We start from the raw sequence: 17,497 nt of genomic DNA, 5'->3' as shown, positions 1-17,497 counted from the left end.
TTTTTTTTTTTTTTTTTTTTTTAGTGAACCAATGAGTTTTATTGGGGTTAATTACAGAAATATGGGTAAGTAGAAATGACACAAAGAAAGCTTCATGACCAAAGCCTATCCCAATAAGAGTAACAGACCACAAACCATGAAAACCCAGGGCACATTGCACCACCTTTAGGCAACACAACAGATAGGCTGGTTTCTGGTTTCTGATTCTTTTTTTTTTTTTTTTAACTTTTTTTCCTCAATTACATTTCCAATGCTAGCCCAAAAGTCCCCCCCCCTTCCTCCCCACTACCCTACCCACCCATTCCCATTTTTTGGAGCTGGTGTTCCCCTGTACTGGGGCATATAAAGTTTGCCTGACCAATGGGCCTCTCTTTCCATTGATGGCCGACTAGGCCATCTTTTGATACATATGCAGCTAGAGTCAAGAGCTCAGGGGTACTGGTTAGTTCATAATGTTGTTCCACCGATAGGGTTGCAGATCTCTTTAACTCCTTGTATACTTTCTCTAGCTCCTCCATTGGGGGCCCTGTGATCCATCCAATAGTTGACTGTGAGCATCCACTTCTGTGTTTGCTAGGCCCCGGCCTAGTCTCACAAGGGACAGCTATATCACGATCCTTGCAACAAAGGCTTGCTAGTGTATGCCATGGTGTCATCGTTTGGAGGCTAATTATGGGATGGATCCCTGGATATGGCAGTCTCTAGATGGTCCATCCTTTTGTCTCAGCTCCAAACTTTGTCTCTGTAACTCCTTCCATGGGTGATTGTTTCCAATTCTAAGAAGGAGCAAAGTGTCTACACTTTGGTCTTCGTTCTTCTTCAGTTTCATGTGTTTTGCATCTTGTACCTTATATCTCGCTATACTAAGTTTCTGGGCTAATATCCACTTATCAGTGAGTACATTTCATTTGAGTTCTTTTGTGATTGAGTTACCTCACTCAGGATGATGTCCTCCAGGTCCAACCATTTGCCTAGGAATTTCGTAAATTCATTCTTTCTAATAGCTGAGTAGTACTCCATTGTGTAAATGTACCACATTTTTTGTATCCATTCCTCTGTTGAGGGGCATCTGGGTTCTTTCCAGCTTCTGGCTATTATAAATAAGGCTGCTATGAACATAGTGGAGCATGTGTCCTTCTTACCGGTTGGGACATCTTCTGGATATATGCCCAGGAGAGGTATTGCGGGATCCTCCGGTAGTACTATGTCCAATTTTCTGAGGAACCGCCAGACTGATTTCCAGAGTGGTTGTACAAGCTTGCAATCCCACCAACAATGGAGGAGTGTTCCTCTTTCTCCACATCCACGCCAGCATCTCCTGTCACCTGAATTTTTTATCTTAGCCATTCTGACTGGTGTGAGATGGAATCTCAGGGTTGTTTTGATTTGCATTTCTCTGATGATTAAGGATGTTGAACATTTTTTCAGGTGTTTCTCAGCCATTCGTTATTCCTCGGGTGAGAATTCTTTGTTCAGCTCTGAGCCCCATCTTTTAAGGGGGTTATTTGATTTTCTGGAGTCCACCCTCTTGAGTTCTTTATATATAGTGGATATTAGTCCCCTATCTGATTTAAGATAGGTAAAGATCCTTTCCCAATCTGTTGGTGGTCTTTTTGTCTTATTGACGGTGTCTTTTGCCTTGCAGAAGCTTTGCAGTTTCAAATTAAAGAAGATCTCAGAAGATGGAAAGATCTCCCATGCTCATGGATTGGCAGGATCAACATTGTAAAAATGGCTATCTTGCCAAAAGCAATCTACAGATTCAATGCAATCCCCATCAAAATTCCAACTCAATTCTTCAACGAATTAGAAAGAGCAATCTGCAAATTCATCTGGAATAACAAAAAACCTAAGATAGCAAAAGCTCTTCTCAAGGATAAAAGTACCTCTGGTGGAATCACCATGCCTGACCTAAAGCTTTACTACAGAGCAATTGTGATAAAAACTGCATGGTACTGGTATAGTGACAGACAAGTAGACCAATGGAATAGAATTGAAGACCCAGAAATGAACCCACACACCTATGGTCACTTGATCTTCGACAAGGGAGCTAAAACCATCCAGTGGAAGAAAGACAGCATTTTCAACAAATGGTGCTGGCACAACTGGTGGTTATCATGTAGAAGAATGCAAATCGACCCATTCCTCTCTCCTTGTACTAAGATCAAATCTAAGTGGATCAAGGAACTTCACATAAAACCAGAGACACTGAAACTTATAGAGGAGAAAGTGGGGAAAAGTCTCAAAGATATGGGCACAGGGAAAAAATTCCTAAATAGAACAGCAATGGCTTATGCTATAAGATCGAAGATTGACAAGTTCTCGTAGTCTTAAGGGTAACTGTTGAACCCCCAAACCTCAGCTTATTGTAAGAATTTCTCCAAGCTAAATTTAGCAAATATTCACTAAGACAGACATGGTAGCACAGGCATGTAGTCCTAGAACTTGGGCGGCAGAAACGGGATTGCTAGCTTGGGAGGCAGAAACCGGGTTGCTAGCTATTCATGGCAGTCAGAGCTACATAGCTAGACTCTGTCTCCAAGGGAAAGAAAGCAGTATTCACTAGCAATATTGAATCATAGAGCCTCTCTGGAACTTCAGCTGCATAAAGGCCAACATGACCTCTGTTCTTGTGATTTCAAGGTGTACAGCTGCAGGGTTTGCATGGTCTCCATGACCCAGTGTGATCCATAAACATTCTGTGTCTATTCCCTCCTTGGCACCCAGCTCTCATAAGAAATTCAACTGTACAAACACAAAATAAACAAAGCAAAATATCCTTCTGTTTCCAATGGCTTTGGTATAAAACACCTAAATGAAGCCATCAGTTCCCTGTCACTGAAATGCAGAGGTGAATAAGGGGCCCTGCTATAATGGAAATGCTGTGTGCCCAGTGTAGAGTGGGGTTTGAAGAATAAGCTGGTATTTGTCAAGACTCTAGAAAAGCCATGTGGGGTAATGCAGGCCTATAATCCCAGCACTTTAGAGGCTGAGGCAGGAGCATCATAGGTTCTGGGTCAGCCCAAGCTACAGAGTTCCAGACCAGCCAGGATAACACTTGCAAAACATGTTTTGAGAGAGAGAGAGAGAGAGAGAGAGAGAGAGAGAGAGAGGGAGAGGGAGAGGGAGAGGGAGAGGGAGAGGGAGAGGGAGAGGGAGAGGGAGAGGGAGAGGGAGAGGGAGAGGGAGAGGGAGAGGGAGAGGGAGAGGGAGAGGGAGAGGGAGAGGGAGAGGGAGAGGGAGAGGGAGAGGGAGAGGGAGAGGGAGAGGGAGAGGGAGAGGGAGAGGAGAGAAAGAAAATTTTACCGGGGTTAAACCATGCCCTTAATGCACTGAAAAAAGTCACAAAGTCACAATAGTCTGAATTGCTGCAAATAACAGATGACATCCAAATCTGTGGCTCAACAAACTGCACTCCCATGGCCCAGTGAGAGACATAGATGCTACTCCTGTCCTAGCACAACAGACACCACCTGTCCCAGGTTGTCACACACATCCTTGTCACCTTTGATTTTAGTCTGTTGAATGTTATACCTAAGAAGTCTGACGACTTCATCTATGATAAAGAGATTAACCTTGGGAAGATATTCATGTCTGCTATATCCAAATGAGAAATGAGAGCCATTTCTACCCACATCTGAGCCAAATAAGCAAAGCACAGGGTCCTAAATGGATTAGTGCTTTTCCATAAAGTAGAAAGGCGATTACCCAGCATGCAGGGCCTGGCCTGCCCTACATGTTAGCAGAGCGGCTCATCTGCCTTCTCACTAGCTGTCAGTGAAGTCCCTTTGATAGGAAGTCGTAGTGCAAGCCCCTATTCAAGAAAGGAGAGGTAAATGGGCTCTAGATAGGTCAGCTGCAGAGAAAGCCACAGCCTACTGCTGGCCTTAGCTTACTGCTACCCTTGGACCACCTTGGTAACCTTAAGAAACAAATATCCTGGCTCCTTTTGTGAGTAGCCATTGTCCAGCTAGGAGAATATTGAGTGGAGAGACCTCAGACCTCTCCCATGAACTGAGGACCAGCCAAATAGTGTAGAAGAAGGTTGGAGAGAGAACAGGAGACACTTCAATACTCGAAAAGGAGAAGACTGGGGAGGAGGCACTGGGACTGTCTGCTAGTCATGGGAGTATGGGGAGGGACAGGAGGGGGTCCTGCTGCATTTCTGGAAAACCAGGGCAGTAGGCACAATGAAGGCAAGTTTCTAAAATCTACTCACTCACTGGAAGTAATATTTACTCTGACACTGTTTCCTTTTGTCCTACTCCATATAGCCCATGGGGAATTAGAATGATCAGGCTTTGGTATTTGAAGGTAGGTCCACCTCAGCTTTCCTTCTCATGAGAAGAGCCTTAAGCACATGCTCTGTGGGCTGCTGGCTCATTCCTGCCCAGGACCCTTCAACTCTCCACACAAGCACCAAGTGTAAGACTTTGTCTGAGGAAAAGGTTGGTCCCTTTAGAAATGAATGTCTATGCCTGCACAGAGCAGCAGATTCTAGAATCCCACCAACCCCTGAGAGAAGACGGTGGTCAGAGACTAGTTCAGAAACAGGCTGGCGAGCCCATCCTTTTCTGGCCATGAAACTTGATAACACCTACAAATTCACAAGGATCACAGCGTGACAAGAAAGGACAGGTGTTTAAAGCCCTGGTCTCTCAAAACCCTAATTAAACCATAAGAGAGGTTTTTAAGAGGATGTAAAAGTAATTTTCATTCACTTGACGTGGCGTCCTGGAGGCTCGCTGCCTCTGTCTGCTAACCTAGGCCTAGTCCTGGAAGCTTCTAGCCTCCATACAATCTAATCAAGGCCTGGAATGTTTCAGCCTCGGACACTTACTGCTGAATAAGCTCACCCATTCTAGCTCTTTCTGAACTCTGGCTGGCTGGTTCAACTCAGCTGTTGTGGCTCAAAACCCCTCTCCAAGCTGCTTCTCCTGAACTGCTCTGCTTGGCCTCGTGCTAACCTTGTCAATCTGTTCTAATCTTCTGACTCTTTCTCACTCTCTGGCTTGTTCTCTCTTCAACTTGTCTCTGTAAAAATCTCCCAGTAAACCTGCCTCCTTCTTTTTAATCTCTCTTCTCTTTTCTGTGTTCATCTGTTCTTCTTTTTCCTTTCTCTTCTCATGAAAGTTGGGCATATCCTAGTTTGTCAAATCTTTCTCTGATTCAGCACTTTTTCTACCACTCAATTAGACATCACTTTCAAACATGGGTGCTTTCTTCTACCAAGTAACTTTACCTTCATCATTTGGGATTAAAGATGTGTGCTAAATCTGTGTCTGTGTCCCAACCAAAGGGATTAAAGGTGTGTGTTAAGGGCTGAGCCACACCACACCTAGAAACAGTTTTTTTTTTTCAGTAAATAGCACAATCTCAGGGTTCACAATGTGATCACATATCCTGCAACGGTAGAAAGCAGGAATCTGTAGCATAAAAAGCAGGAAGGAAGAGAATATAATACCGGTGGAGGAGAAACTTAAGGAGTTTTTAGAAGACACATGCCACACTGGATGTAGCTTGAACATAGACCATGAAGCCTGCCTCCACAGTGACACACTTCCTTCAACAAGGCCACATGTACTCCAACAAGTGCCACTTCCTGACCAAGCATTCAAAACCATGAGTCTATGGGGGCCATACCTATTCAAACTACCACACAGAGTGAGGCTCTAATCCAGTAAGATTACCAACTGAGGAAGAGACACCAAGAGATGTAGGTACTGAGGAAGGGGAATTGTGCTAGTTTGATAGGAATGGATGGCCCCCATAGATTTATGTGTTTGGATGCTTGACCATAGGGAATGGCACTATTATAAGGTGTGGCCTTGTTGGAGTAGATATGGCCTTGTTGGAGGGAGTGTGTCACTGTGAAGGTGGAGGTGGACTTTGGATCTCCTATGTTCAAGCTATGTCCAGTGACACAGTGTCCTGCTGTTGCCTGTGAATCAAGATGTAGACCTCTCAGTCTCTGCTCCATCTTTATCCCTGCACATCTTGTAGGCAGGGCAAATTTTGGGTGGAAGGTTTTGGGGGTTGTCTCCCTCCATCTACTGGAAGTCTACTGGAAGGCTATAGAAGTTGGCCACTTCAGACTTCATATTCCCTGCTGCTCAAGTCTCATCTACGGTCGCCCCAATCCTCCCAGGAGCCTCCCTCATCCCAGGTATCAGGCTTATCCCAGTGATGCCCTACCAGTTTCTCTTCTCTTTCCCAGCCCTCTCACCCCCTGACCCCTGCTTTCCCCATACATGATCTCCACCATATTTCTCCTCCCTGCCCCACCTCACTTAGTTCCCTCTCTCCATCTACTTCAGATGTCTATTTTATTTCCCCTTCTAAGTGAGATTCAAGCATCCTCCCTTGGGACCTCCTTGTTGCTTAACCTTTAGGTCTGTGGATTATAACATGGTTATCCTGTACTTTATGGCTAATAGCCACTTACCAATGAGTACATATCATTCAAGTCCTTTGGTGCCTGAGTTACCTTACTCAGGATAATATTTTCTAGATACACCCATTTGCCTGCAAATTCCATGATGTCCTTGTTTTTAATAGGTGAGTAGTATTCCATTGGGTAAATGTACCACATTTTCTTGAGATTCACCCCCTTGGAGAAGCCAGCCCCTGACACTATTAATGATACTCTGCTATACTTGTAGATAGTAGCCTAGCATAACTGTTTCCTGAAAGGTTTCATCCAGCCACTGATGGACACAGTTGAAGAGACCCACAGTCAAACATTAAGTAGAGCTCAGAGAGTCTTGTGGACGAGTCGAGGGAAGAATTGAGGAAGCTGGAGGGGTCAAGGACACCACAGGAAGACCTACAGAGCCAACTAACCTGGGCCTATAGGGCCTTACAGAGATTAAACCACCAACCAAAGAGAAAGCATGGGATGGACCTAGGCCCCCTATACATATGTAGCAGATGTGCAACTTAGTCTTCATGTGGGTCCCCCAACAATTGAAGTGGGAGCTGTCTCTGACTCACACACTCATGCCTGCCTTTGGATCTCTTTGTTCTAGCTGGGTTGCCGTGTCTGGCCTCAGTGGGAGAGGATGTATTTAATCCTGATGAGACTTGATGTGCCAAGGTGGGTTCATCTGTGGATGGAGGGGAGACTCCCTTCTCTAAGAAGGAGAGAATGGGATGGGGAAAGGGGGGATAGGAGAGTAGGACTGGGGGGAGAGGGGATAGGGCTGTGATCAGGATATAATGTAAATAAATATATTAATGGAAAAAGATATAGAACTCTTGGCTCCTGCAGCATCGTGTCTGCCTGCCTGCTGCCGTGTTTCCCACCATGATGATAATGAGCTAAACCTCTGAAACTATAAGCCATCACCAATTAAATGTTTTCCTTTATAAGGCTTGCTGTGGTCATGGTGTCTCTTCACAGCAATGAAACCCTAACTAAGATGCTCAATATTCCCATCTAACCTTAATTACAACCTTAAAAGCCTTGTCTCAAAACACTCTCACATTGGGAGTTAGAGGTTCAATATACAAATTTACAATAGGACACAATTTAATTCATAGTTTTAGAAGGAGGCATGTGTATGTGCGCACATGTGTGTATGTATATTCAGGCATGTATGTATAGTGTGTTCATGTGTACATTTTGGGCATGCATCTGGGTGTGTATGTCTATGCACATATGCTCATCTGCCTTCTGTGGACATTTTGTATTTTGTTTGATATGTATATGTATGTAGCTTTTATGTTATCATATATGTATGAATATGTGCATACCTAGGTTTTCTGTGCACTTATATTTATGAGAATGTGATATTTATCACCTTGTACCTATAAGAACATATGTGATTATATGCACATGAGTGTGTTAAAATGAGTCCATGAGCATGAACTTCAAGAATATTCATGCACATGTCCATGTTTCTAAGTTTGCTAGTGCTATGTATGTTTTTAATTGTGTTTGCATCTGTTTGTGTGTGCACATGCATGTGTGCAGGTGTATATATACATATGTTTTCAAGTGTGCATAGATGTATGGAGGCATGTGTGTGACTGAATGTTTGTTCATGTGCACATGCATGTGTATTTGTATGTGTGCATGTGCATGCATATGTAAACACACACATGCATAGACTAGAGTTTTGCATATATATCTGAGTTCATGTATAGGTATATAAGTGTGTATATTTGTTTATATGTATGCATTGGCACCTGCATGTTTCTATGTACATAGGTATGTGCACATATGTACATATAAATGTCTGTTTCATGTGAACCTGAGCATATGTTGTTAACATGCACATATATGCTTATGTGTGTGCATGCCAGCATTTGTGTGAGTATTCATATGTGCTTGTGAGTGTGTGAATATGTGAGTTACAGCTATATATTATATACAATGCTTTATCTGTGAGCTATGTGTATAAATATGTGTCTGTGTGTTCCCATAGACATGGATATACACGTGTACTTTATGCAGCCTGAGAGTAAAAGTGGTGGTTTCTAAGAAGCAGGACAAATTCCTGGCAAACTGAGGTGCAACATGCTACACTTGATACTATTGGGATTGATGGAAGCTTAAGGATAATACAGTTCTTTCTTGGTAGAGTTACGAATCAACTGAGGTCTATATAGATGCTAGCAGTTAGGTTTCAGAGTGAGCACTCAGGACCAGCAAGAGTGGCTACTGAGTCAGAATTGTGGGCCAGATAGAAGCATGGGAAATCCCAGGTGAAGAGCACAGAGAACATACACAAAGCATCTGCTTCCTCAAGAAACTCTCAAGGAGGGAAGTAAAGGGCAGGCTTCATACAGGTCCCAAGCCTCTCTTGAGAAAGGAGCAAATGAGGATGCTAAGAGCTCTACCAAGCATAGGGACTATGCTTCCCCTGATGTGTACAGCCAGCCAGTCTCTCTCTCTCTCTCTCTCTCTCTCTCTCTCTCTCTCTCTCTCTCTCTCTCTCTCTCTCTCTCTCTCCCTCTCTCTCTCTTTCTCTCTCCCTCCCTCTCCCCTTCCCCTCCCCCCCCCCCTCTCTCTCTCTCTCTCTCTCTCACACACACACACACACACACACACACACACACGCAAGGTGGTGGGTAGTTCCAGGAGTGGGGACTATACTTCCCCTGATGTGTACAGCCAGTCTCTCTCTCTCTCTCTCTCTCTCTCTCTCTCTCTCTCTCTCTCTCTCTCCCTCTCTCTCTCTCTCTTTCTCTCTCCCTCCCTCTCCCCTTCCCCCCCCTCTCTCTCTCTCTCTCACACACACACACACACACACACACGCAAGGTGGTGGGTAGTTCCAGGAGTGGGGACTATACTTCCCCTGATGTGTACAGCCAGTCTCTCTCTCTCTCTCTCCCTCTCTCCCTCTCTCCCTCTCTCCCGCTCCCACTCCCCCTCCCCCTCCCTCCCTCCCTCCCTCTCTCTCTCTCTCTCTCTCTCTCTCTCTCTCTCTCTCTCTCTCTCTCACACACACACACACACACACACACACACACACACACACACACACACACACACACACAGGGTGGGTAGTTCCAGGAGTGGGGACCATTGCTTCCCCGATGTGTACAGCTTCATTTTATGAGCTACCTGCATATATGATTTTCCTTAAAGCATCCATCATCTTGAATGCAGCTACACTGAGAAGCTGGTTTGTATGTCATCCCACATCACCTCCACCTAAGGTCTCCTCCAAGTGACTGGTGTGACAGTTGGATAGGTGAACCTGGGATCCGAGTGCAAGAGGTAAGGGCAGCAAGCATCTGACTGACACTGACCGCAAGCATCTGGGTCTTTGCTCCACTGGTGTGTGTGGCCCTTGGTCTAACCTCATCTGCCATGGAAGCAACTTCATACCCTAGGGTCTAACCTCATCTGCCATGGAAGCAACCTCATATCCTACAACCACTCAGCATAGCTCAGGATAGCCTCTGCCTTGCAGTGGGCAAAGTCCAGGGTTTGGGACCAGTGTTCTTTGTCCCTACTTGCTTTGTGAGGTGCTAGTGAACTATGAAGAGCCCTAAGATCACATCTGGCTAATCTGGCTATCACAGCTTATGATCAGCAGCCCCAGCCCTGGCACCCTCCCTCAGCTGCAGTTGCTTCCTCACGTAGACACCCTCAGAGCACGGAAAACCAAGATTAATGAGCAATTAGTAGAAAAATCTTGAAGAAATCTGAACTAATTAAATAGCAGATGGAGTTTTAGGGAAAACCTACCCAGGCTTCAGGTTATTGCAAACTCAGACTCATCCCTCGTGTTGGGGAACAATCTGACAATGTAGTAGCTTTTTTATTTATTTTGGTTTTTATGGGTGGGTGGTGTATGTGGAAGCCAGGACCTAATGGTGGACTTTGTCCTCAGTAGCCTGTCTCTGCCTTTAGTTGGTTAGTTAGTTAGTTAGTTAGTTAGTTAGTTAGTTAGTTAGTCAGTTAGTTGTGACAGTGCCTCTCACTGAATCAAAAAGCTGATTTGGCTAAACTAGCTGGCCAGCAAGCCTCGGGATCCTTCTACCTCCATTTCCTCTCAAACCAAATACATGGGCAGCTGGAATTACAAGGACTGCTGCCACAGCCAGCCTTTTCTACATGGGTTCTGGGAACTGAACTCAGGCCCTCGTGCTTAGGCAGCAAGCATCTTACTGAGCACTTGTCCAGCCTGGGAAGCTCTTCCAACAGGAAGAAAAGCACACTTGGCCCTGCCTAGTGTCTAGTGGGTCCAGGACAAGTGTGTCTTCTGGGATGACCTGGGATGACAACGGAAGCCTACCTCCCTACACATCCCATATACTCAGCCTTGCCTGGACTCTGAAGCCCACTAGATGGGTCCGATCTCTAATTCATTTGGCTTCTCCAGCAGTCAAGTCAGGCCTGGAGCCTCTCACTCATAAGCTCTGAGGCAGGGGGGATTTTGCTGTGTAAGATAACTTAGAAACTAAAACTGGTGACACTCATCTCTCAGGGAGCAGATGCAGGAGACTCGTGACTCCAAAGGCATCCTAGGCTACATAAGAAGCCTTGTCTCCAAAAAAAGAAAAAGGAAAAAAAGAAAGAAAGAAAGAAAGAAAGAAAGAAAGAAAGAAAGAAAGAAAGAAAGAAAGAAAGAAAGAAAGAAAGAAAGAAAGAGAGAGAGAAAAAAAGAAGAGAAGAGAAGAGAAGAGAAGAGAAGAGAAGAGAAGAGAAGAGACAAAACAACATAAAAAAAATTATCCACCAGCAAAGGTGTCAGCTAACTAGCCACTAGACTTTGAAGATATTTCAGAGAAAGAGGAGAGCCTTTTTCAGAAAGCTAGCAGGACAAGTGAGGGGGTTGGGGAGGGAGAGGGAGGCAGAGTAGACCTGCCTCTTTCCCACAGTCAGGTGAGCATGAGAGTCTCAGCAACCCAGAGCTTTTACTTTCTCTCAACAACTGGAGAGCAGCTCCAGTCTGAGGACCCGAGCCTGTTGTTCTGATCACCATTGCCATCTTTCTGGCTTGTCTCGTAGTAAACGGCTTAGTGGGAGACCCCCAAACCACCACTGGTGGCCTTGCTATTGGCCACCAACTTCCAGTTTTCATCAACACAGAGGGGTACCATGGTATCCCCACTTTTACGTGCTTCTGTTGTGTTATGGCCTAGACCTAACCCTAAACTACCCTTGTGTTTACCCTTAATCTAACCCTAACCTTAACCCTTACACTTATCCTTACCATTTTCTTTACACTTACTCTTATTCTTAGCCCTACCCCTACAGCTACACTTAAAGCTGCGCCTACTCCTACAGAACCTCCCAGGGTCTGTCTCCAAATACTCAAGAATTATCATGTGAAAGATGTCTATGGATCTCAAATAACAACTGGTTTTGCCTTGTAAGGCCCCTGGTGAATCCAATCAAGGCATGCAGATTCAGCTACCTCAAGCCAACAGAGCTCCCTACAAAGAGGCCACCCCATTAACAGTTCTAGGGGTTACTCCCAGCCATATAAGCTCGGTAGCTTTAGACACAGACTTTTCCTCTCAGTTTCCTCTTCTGCCACGCAGGACAGATCTAGTGACAGGATGTGTGGTGTTTCAGGAGCTGCCGGGTAGCGGAGACAGGCTGAGGAGCCCTGAGCTGGAAGCCAGGCTGCTCTTTGGTTTTCTCCTGCAGACACCCGCCCACGCCTCTGCAGATCGCTCTCCTGGCCCCTTCACTAGTTGCCATGGGAAGATGAGAGCAGAAAGCTAAGCTCTGTAGGCAGGCGCATTACAGCAGCTTTTTGAGGTTCCAGTCCCCACAGAGGAGAACTCAGCAGGATGGAGGCTGGCTCAGTAGCACAGAGCCCCTGGCCAGGTCTACTCATATACAGCCTCTCTGTACATGCCTGGCCCCCCAGGTTTCAGCTCCCTCCTCAGTCAGGCATGATGTCTGGGCAGATTCACAAAGCTTGCTGTTCATACTTCTACTTTCTCATTACTTTTAATGTGTTTGTGTGTGTGTGTGCGCGCGTGCGCTCGTGCATGAATTTGTGGGGTGGGGATGCATGCACGTGAGTGTGCAGAGGCTAGAAAAGGACACTGGACATCTTCCTCATTCACTCTCCAACTTGAGATGGCTGTGTCACTAAATGGAAAGCTTACCACTTCAGCGAGGTGACTGACCAGCCAATGCCAAGAATATTCCTGGCTCTGCCCCCTTTCCCCCCCACCTCCCCGCATTAGGTTTGCAGGCATGCATAATCATAGCCAGCTTTTTATGGAAATGCTGGAGATTTAAATGTGGGTCCTCAGGTTTGTACAGAAAGTGTTTTACTCGGTGAGCCACTGCCCTACCTCCCACTCCCCATTTTCTCAATGCAAATCTCACTCCAGAAGATCTGAGACTGAGTACCAGGTCCATGTGGGATATGAAAGTGAGGAATTTGGCAGAGGAAAACCCAGCTCAGCCAAGGGCAGCCACAGTAGCAGCCTTCCCCAGGGGGTTTCTGCTAGCCACTGTACCAAAGTGTTCACATACATGGCCTCAACAAGCCAGGCATTATGAGCAGAATGCCCACATTGTGGAGCAATGATAAACTGAGGCTCCCACAAGTAAGAAATGAACCTCTGTCCATACAGCTGGGGCCATTCTCCATCCCATCCTCAGAGTACACACAACTCATGGATTGTGGTGTCACCCCAAGTTCAAGCCTCCATTTTGGAAGTTCCATTTCTACCCTATAACAAACCTTCCTTTATGTTATGGCTTCCAAACATTGCAGGTCTAGGTCCCTAGAAACCAAGGGAAATGGCCTCTGCAGATGGACCATGATGACAGAAATTGGAGGGATATAGATAGCTATAAGTCAAGATACGCTGACCGCCACAAGATAGTACAAGAAGCAGAAGGGTTCCAGTTCTGGTCTCCAGAAAGATCCTAAACAATGGAGCCAGCTGACCAAACCCAAGCTGAGCAGAAGACAGCGGCAACAGTAGCATCCTCTCCCCAGGGTGCGGCAGGCATGTCAGGCACTGTACCAAACTGCTTACAGCCACAGCCTCGTTAAACCAGATGGTTTTCTGTCCTTGGCTGACCTTGCGAACACACACCTGTAGTATGCAGAGCTGCAGGATGAGTCGCACTGAGGCCAAAGAAGAGAAGATGCACTCCACATGTCCACTGCTGTGTCCCTGGTCCACCTCCACCCACTCCTTTCACTGAGATGACAGGAGCTGGAAACAGAAGGGAAGCCCAGAATTTACCAGCTTCGGCTGCCTTCACGGCACATGGGATGAGCGAAGTGCCTCCCCCCACCCCAACCTGGCTGAGTATTCTATCCCTGCCAGATGCTCACACAGAGGCAGAAACCCCAGTGTCTCCAGGACACCATTCTTCACAAAGTGCCATGCCTCATTCTGCCCTCTTTGCTTCTTTCACCTCCTAGACACACGGACAGTACCACAGCTCCTAGCTCCACGCACATCTCAGTGTGGAAGTGGGATTCCCGTGGCTGTGGCTCAGGGAAACGCGGGACTCAATTATTTACTTGCCCCGTCCCTTTGCTTTCTTGTACTCAGCTCTGTGGAGCCCGGTCTCCAAAGATCCCCCTCTGCCTTGAAATGATAGACAGCAAGCCAGCAGTCAGCCTAGGACACTTTCTTGGGCTGTAAGCACCAAGCCCCATGCTCTCAGAATGCAGGCTGTCTCCAACAGACATAAAAGCAGCCTGGGTTTCTTTTTTTAATCGGTGAGAGCAGAGCTCGGCAGATTCACATTCTACCCACATCTAAGAGCAGGAGCCGGGCAGCTGCTCTCCGCAGCGGGAAGCTGGCAGAGTCCAGACGCAGACGTGTGCAGCCTCAGGCGGATGTCCAACTGTCCACAGAGCTCAGCTCCATCCACAGAGACAGAGAGACGGTGCTCCCAGCAGCCAAGCCTCCGCCCTCCTTCTGTGCGTGAGGGATGCCACTCCTGTGGAGGTTCACAATCTCGCCTTCACAGCACCTGTCACACAGGGCGTGACTGATGTCCACTGGCTTGTCTAAGCAGTGCAGAAACAAAAAAAATCCCCATTGTCTGATGGAATCTGTGGTTGCCAGCCAAAACATCAGAGATCATTCTCAAAACATTTCCTTCAGAGCTCTGCACCTATGTGCTAAACTTGGTACTCTGGTTTCCCTCTTGGATACCAGCAGTTCTAAGAGCCGGTGGTAAATCACAGGGTTTGGCCTTCAACACACTGAGCCTCGTTTCTGTTTTAGACAATGCCCCCATGAATGTCTGTTAGAGACTTGAGGCCTTTGTTGTTTAGAATTATTACGAGGGAAACTGGTCCATTTCACTCCGTGTGGAAGTAGGTGGCTGATAACAGCTTGAAGGACACAAGGCCATGGGGGGTGGGGGTGAGGGATACTGCTTAGACAAGCCAGGGGGCTTCAGTCATACCCTGCATGACAGGTGTTATGAGGGAGAGATTGTGAGGCTCCACAATGACAGCAGGAAGGGTTATCTAGAGGTCACTGGGCAAAACCTGCCTCTTTCAGAGAGCACACTTGGAAGGAACCTCAGGTCTCTGGTGTTTGGTGGAGATTAAGTAGAGGGAGAGAGGAGGGATAGAGGGATTGAGGGAGAAAGGAGGAGAGGGGGGAGGGAAGGACGGAGGGAGAGATGGAGGGAGGGATGGAGAGAGAGGGAAGGAGGGAGGGAGGGAGGGAAGGAGAGAGAGGGATGGAGAGAGGGATGGAGAGAAAGGGAAGGAGGGAGGGAAGGAAGGAGAGAGAGGGATGGAGAGAGGGGTGGAGAGAGGGAGAGAGAAGGAAGGAGAGAGGGACAGAGAGAGAGGAGCTAGGGAGGGAGGGAAAGAGGGAGCGAGAGAGGGAGGGAAGAAACAAGATGGGAGTGAGGAGATCAGCCAGGAAATACACTTAGGCACTAAGAATGGACTCAATGGCTCTTCCTGGCAGTGTCCACTGGGTTGGGACAGCTCAGCACAGCCTTCATGTTGGTTGGGATCCTGAGAAAATAGCAAGCCTGCCTCAGACTGTACCTGTAGTCAGGGACAGGTGCAGATAGAGAAAACACTGTACTGAGTCCACACACATTTCATAGCAGATTGGACTGGCCTAAGACAATTAACCAGGAAGCAGAAGTCCACATTCAAAAGCCAGCATCCTCACTGGACTCCAAGTCAAAGAATACCAGTGGATGAGTCTCAGAGCTGGGTCCTCCCTTTATCTCTCCTCTTTCCTCACTTCCCCCTCTTGAATCTTCCTCTCCTTTCCTATTTCTTTAAATACAGACAGATCTCAACCTTCCCTATCCCCTCTTTGGCCTCAGAGTTCTCATGCTGCCTCAGTGGCCTAGGTGGGTCCTGGGCCCTGGGATCCTCTCTGCATGAAGGTGAGGCTGAAGCCAGCTTTTTGCTATCTGCTGTACATCACAGCTGGAGATCTCGGTTAAATCTTGCTGGCTCAGGGACCTAGGCATGACCTCTAGGGCTAGCAGGACTATGTACCTCTGTCATCTGTGTGTGTGTGTGTGTGTGTGTGTGTGTGTGTGTGTGTGTGTGTGTGTGTGTGTGTGTGTATGTGTGTGGTTTCAATATCATCCAAAGCTTCTTTCAAGCTCCTTTTGTTCACATACAACATTGAACCTACAGCGCCGGGACCCAAACTTTCTGCCCATGATGCGTGGACACTCCACAAACAAATTTCAGGATGCAGAACCCTGACTGCCAGCTCCCAGTGCATCATGGGAGCAGGTGGATGGTCTGCTATGGCTTGAAAGTGTCCATCCCTCCCACTTTCAAGTAGAAGCCTTCTCTTTTATAGTATTGTTGGGATGCAGGCTAAACCAACTCAGGCTTTATGTCTCGCCATCATGATGGCCACTTTGAGAAGGGCCTCACCTTCCTTTTATTTCCCAGCCTACAGAGCATGAGATGCCTGTGTGAGTCACCTATGTGTCCTGCAACAGCAGCAATGACTGTATGCTACTTCCTGGGAAGATCCAAGATGTCTGCCCTCCCACAATGCTTTGCTTCCTAGGAATGAAGAGTCCCAAGCCCTGGCCCACATGGAAGCAGCTGGGATCTACATTTTGAATAGAACATATAGAATCTGTAGGTACATCAGGGTGAGAGAAATTTTAAGGCAACTTAAGTTCAGTGAAAACAGCCCTGAAGTTAGGCGTGTTCACACCAGTAATGGGTTATTGTAGAGCAGAGAACAAATCCCCTCTAGTTGAGGGGACAGGAGAGAAATGCATAAGCATGGACATCAAGTGTCTCTCTTTCCCAGAGAGAGGTACTTTATGATGCCTCAGACAGATCAGGAAGTTCAGTGGTCAGAGACAGGCCAAGGGGAAGAAGGCAGTTCTATCGCCAGACAGAGCCTTGAGCCTGAGTTTGGGGGGCAGGGACAGGTATATCCTGTGTGAATGCGGTGGAGGGGCAGCAGTATGCAGCACACTTTTGTGGTTGAAATACAAATACCTTGTCACCCCCTAGCACACAGAGAGGGGGTAACATAAGACAATTTTGATCCTGTAAAGGTCAAGGAGGAAGCCTGTGTAATGTGAAAAGAAGGCTGGAGCAGGATGAGGTGCTGAGGCTGAGTGAGAGGCTCAGTGGGAGCCTGGCAGGACTGAATGTGGGTCCTGGTCGGTTCATGTGGACCACACTGGAGTTGGTGGAGCACAGTGAAGGGAGCATGTGAGCATCATGGAGGGAGTCAGAGAGTGGCCTGAGAGGCCTCAGAGCAGGGCATTCATGAAGTTTATGGAGCTCTGTGCACAGGCTTTAAGCACCAGGTAGACGGATTCTAGCTGTACCAGAAGGAAGAGTCCTTACCTGGGACAGTTTGGAGAATGGATAAAATGTGGTTCCTAAAGTGTCACGGCGATGAGCAAAACCTGAAGCCTGGGACCTGGCTGTGGAAGACCAGAGGATGAGGTGCAGGTGCCACGGGCAGTGGTCGAGGCCTGGTGGAAAGGAGTTAGGCTTCCAGAGACCGAATACAGAAGCAGGGGAGAAAGTTGGGAATGGCCCAGGCTGCAGGTTTTGGGTGGTCTGTGAA

At 47.0% G+C, this 17,497-nt stretch overlaps 1 long non-coding RNA gene across 1 annotated transcript in view; it reads right to left on the bottom strand.

Moving 5' to 3' along the window:
* Positions 1 to 13,682, bottom strand: part of Gm31333 (predicted gene, 31333) — a 57,840-nt gene extending 44,158 nt beyond the window's left edge. The window contains exon 1 of the long non-coding RNA NR_154987.1: positions 13,532 to 13,682. This is a non-coding gene — a long non-coding RNA (predicted gene, 31333). The remainder of the gene's footprint in view (positions 1 to 13,531) is intronic.
* Between the last annotated feature and the right edge of the window lie 3,815 nt (positions 13,683 to 17,497).

Source organism: Mus musculus, chromosome 12, assembly GCF_000001635.26.
Source record: "Mus musculus strain C57BL/6J chromosome 12, GRCm38.p6 C57BL/6J".
Taxonomy (NCBI): Eukaryota; Metazoa; Chordata; class Mammalia; order Rodentia; family Muridae; genus Mus; species Mus musculus.
Note: the sequence above shows the minus strand (reverse complement) of the source record. Positions and strands in the feature narration are given on the sequence as shown.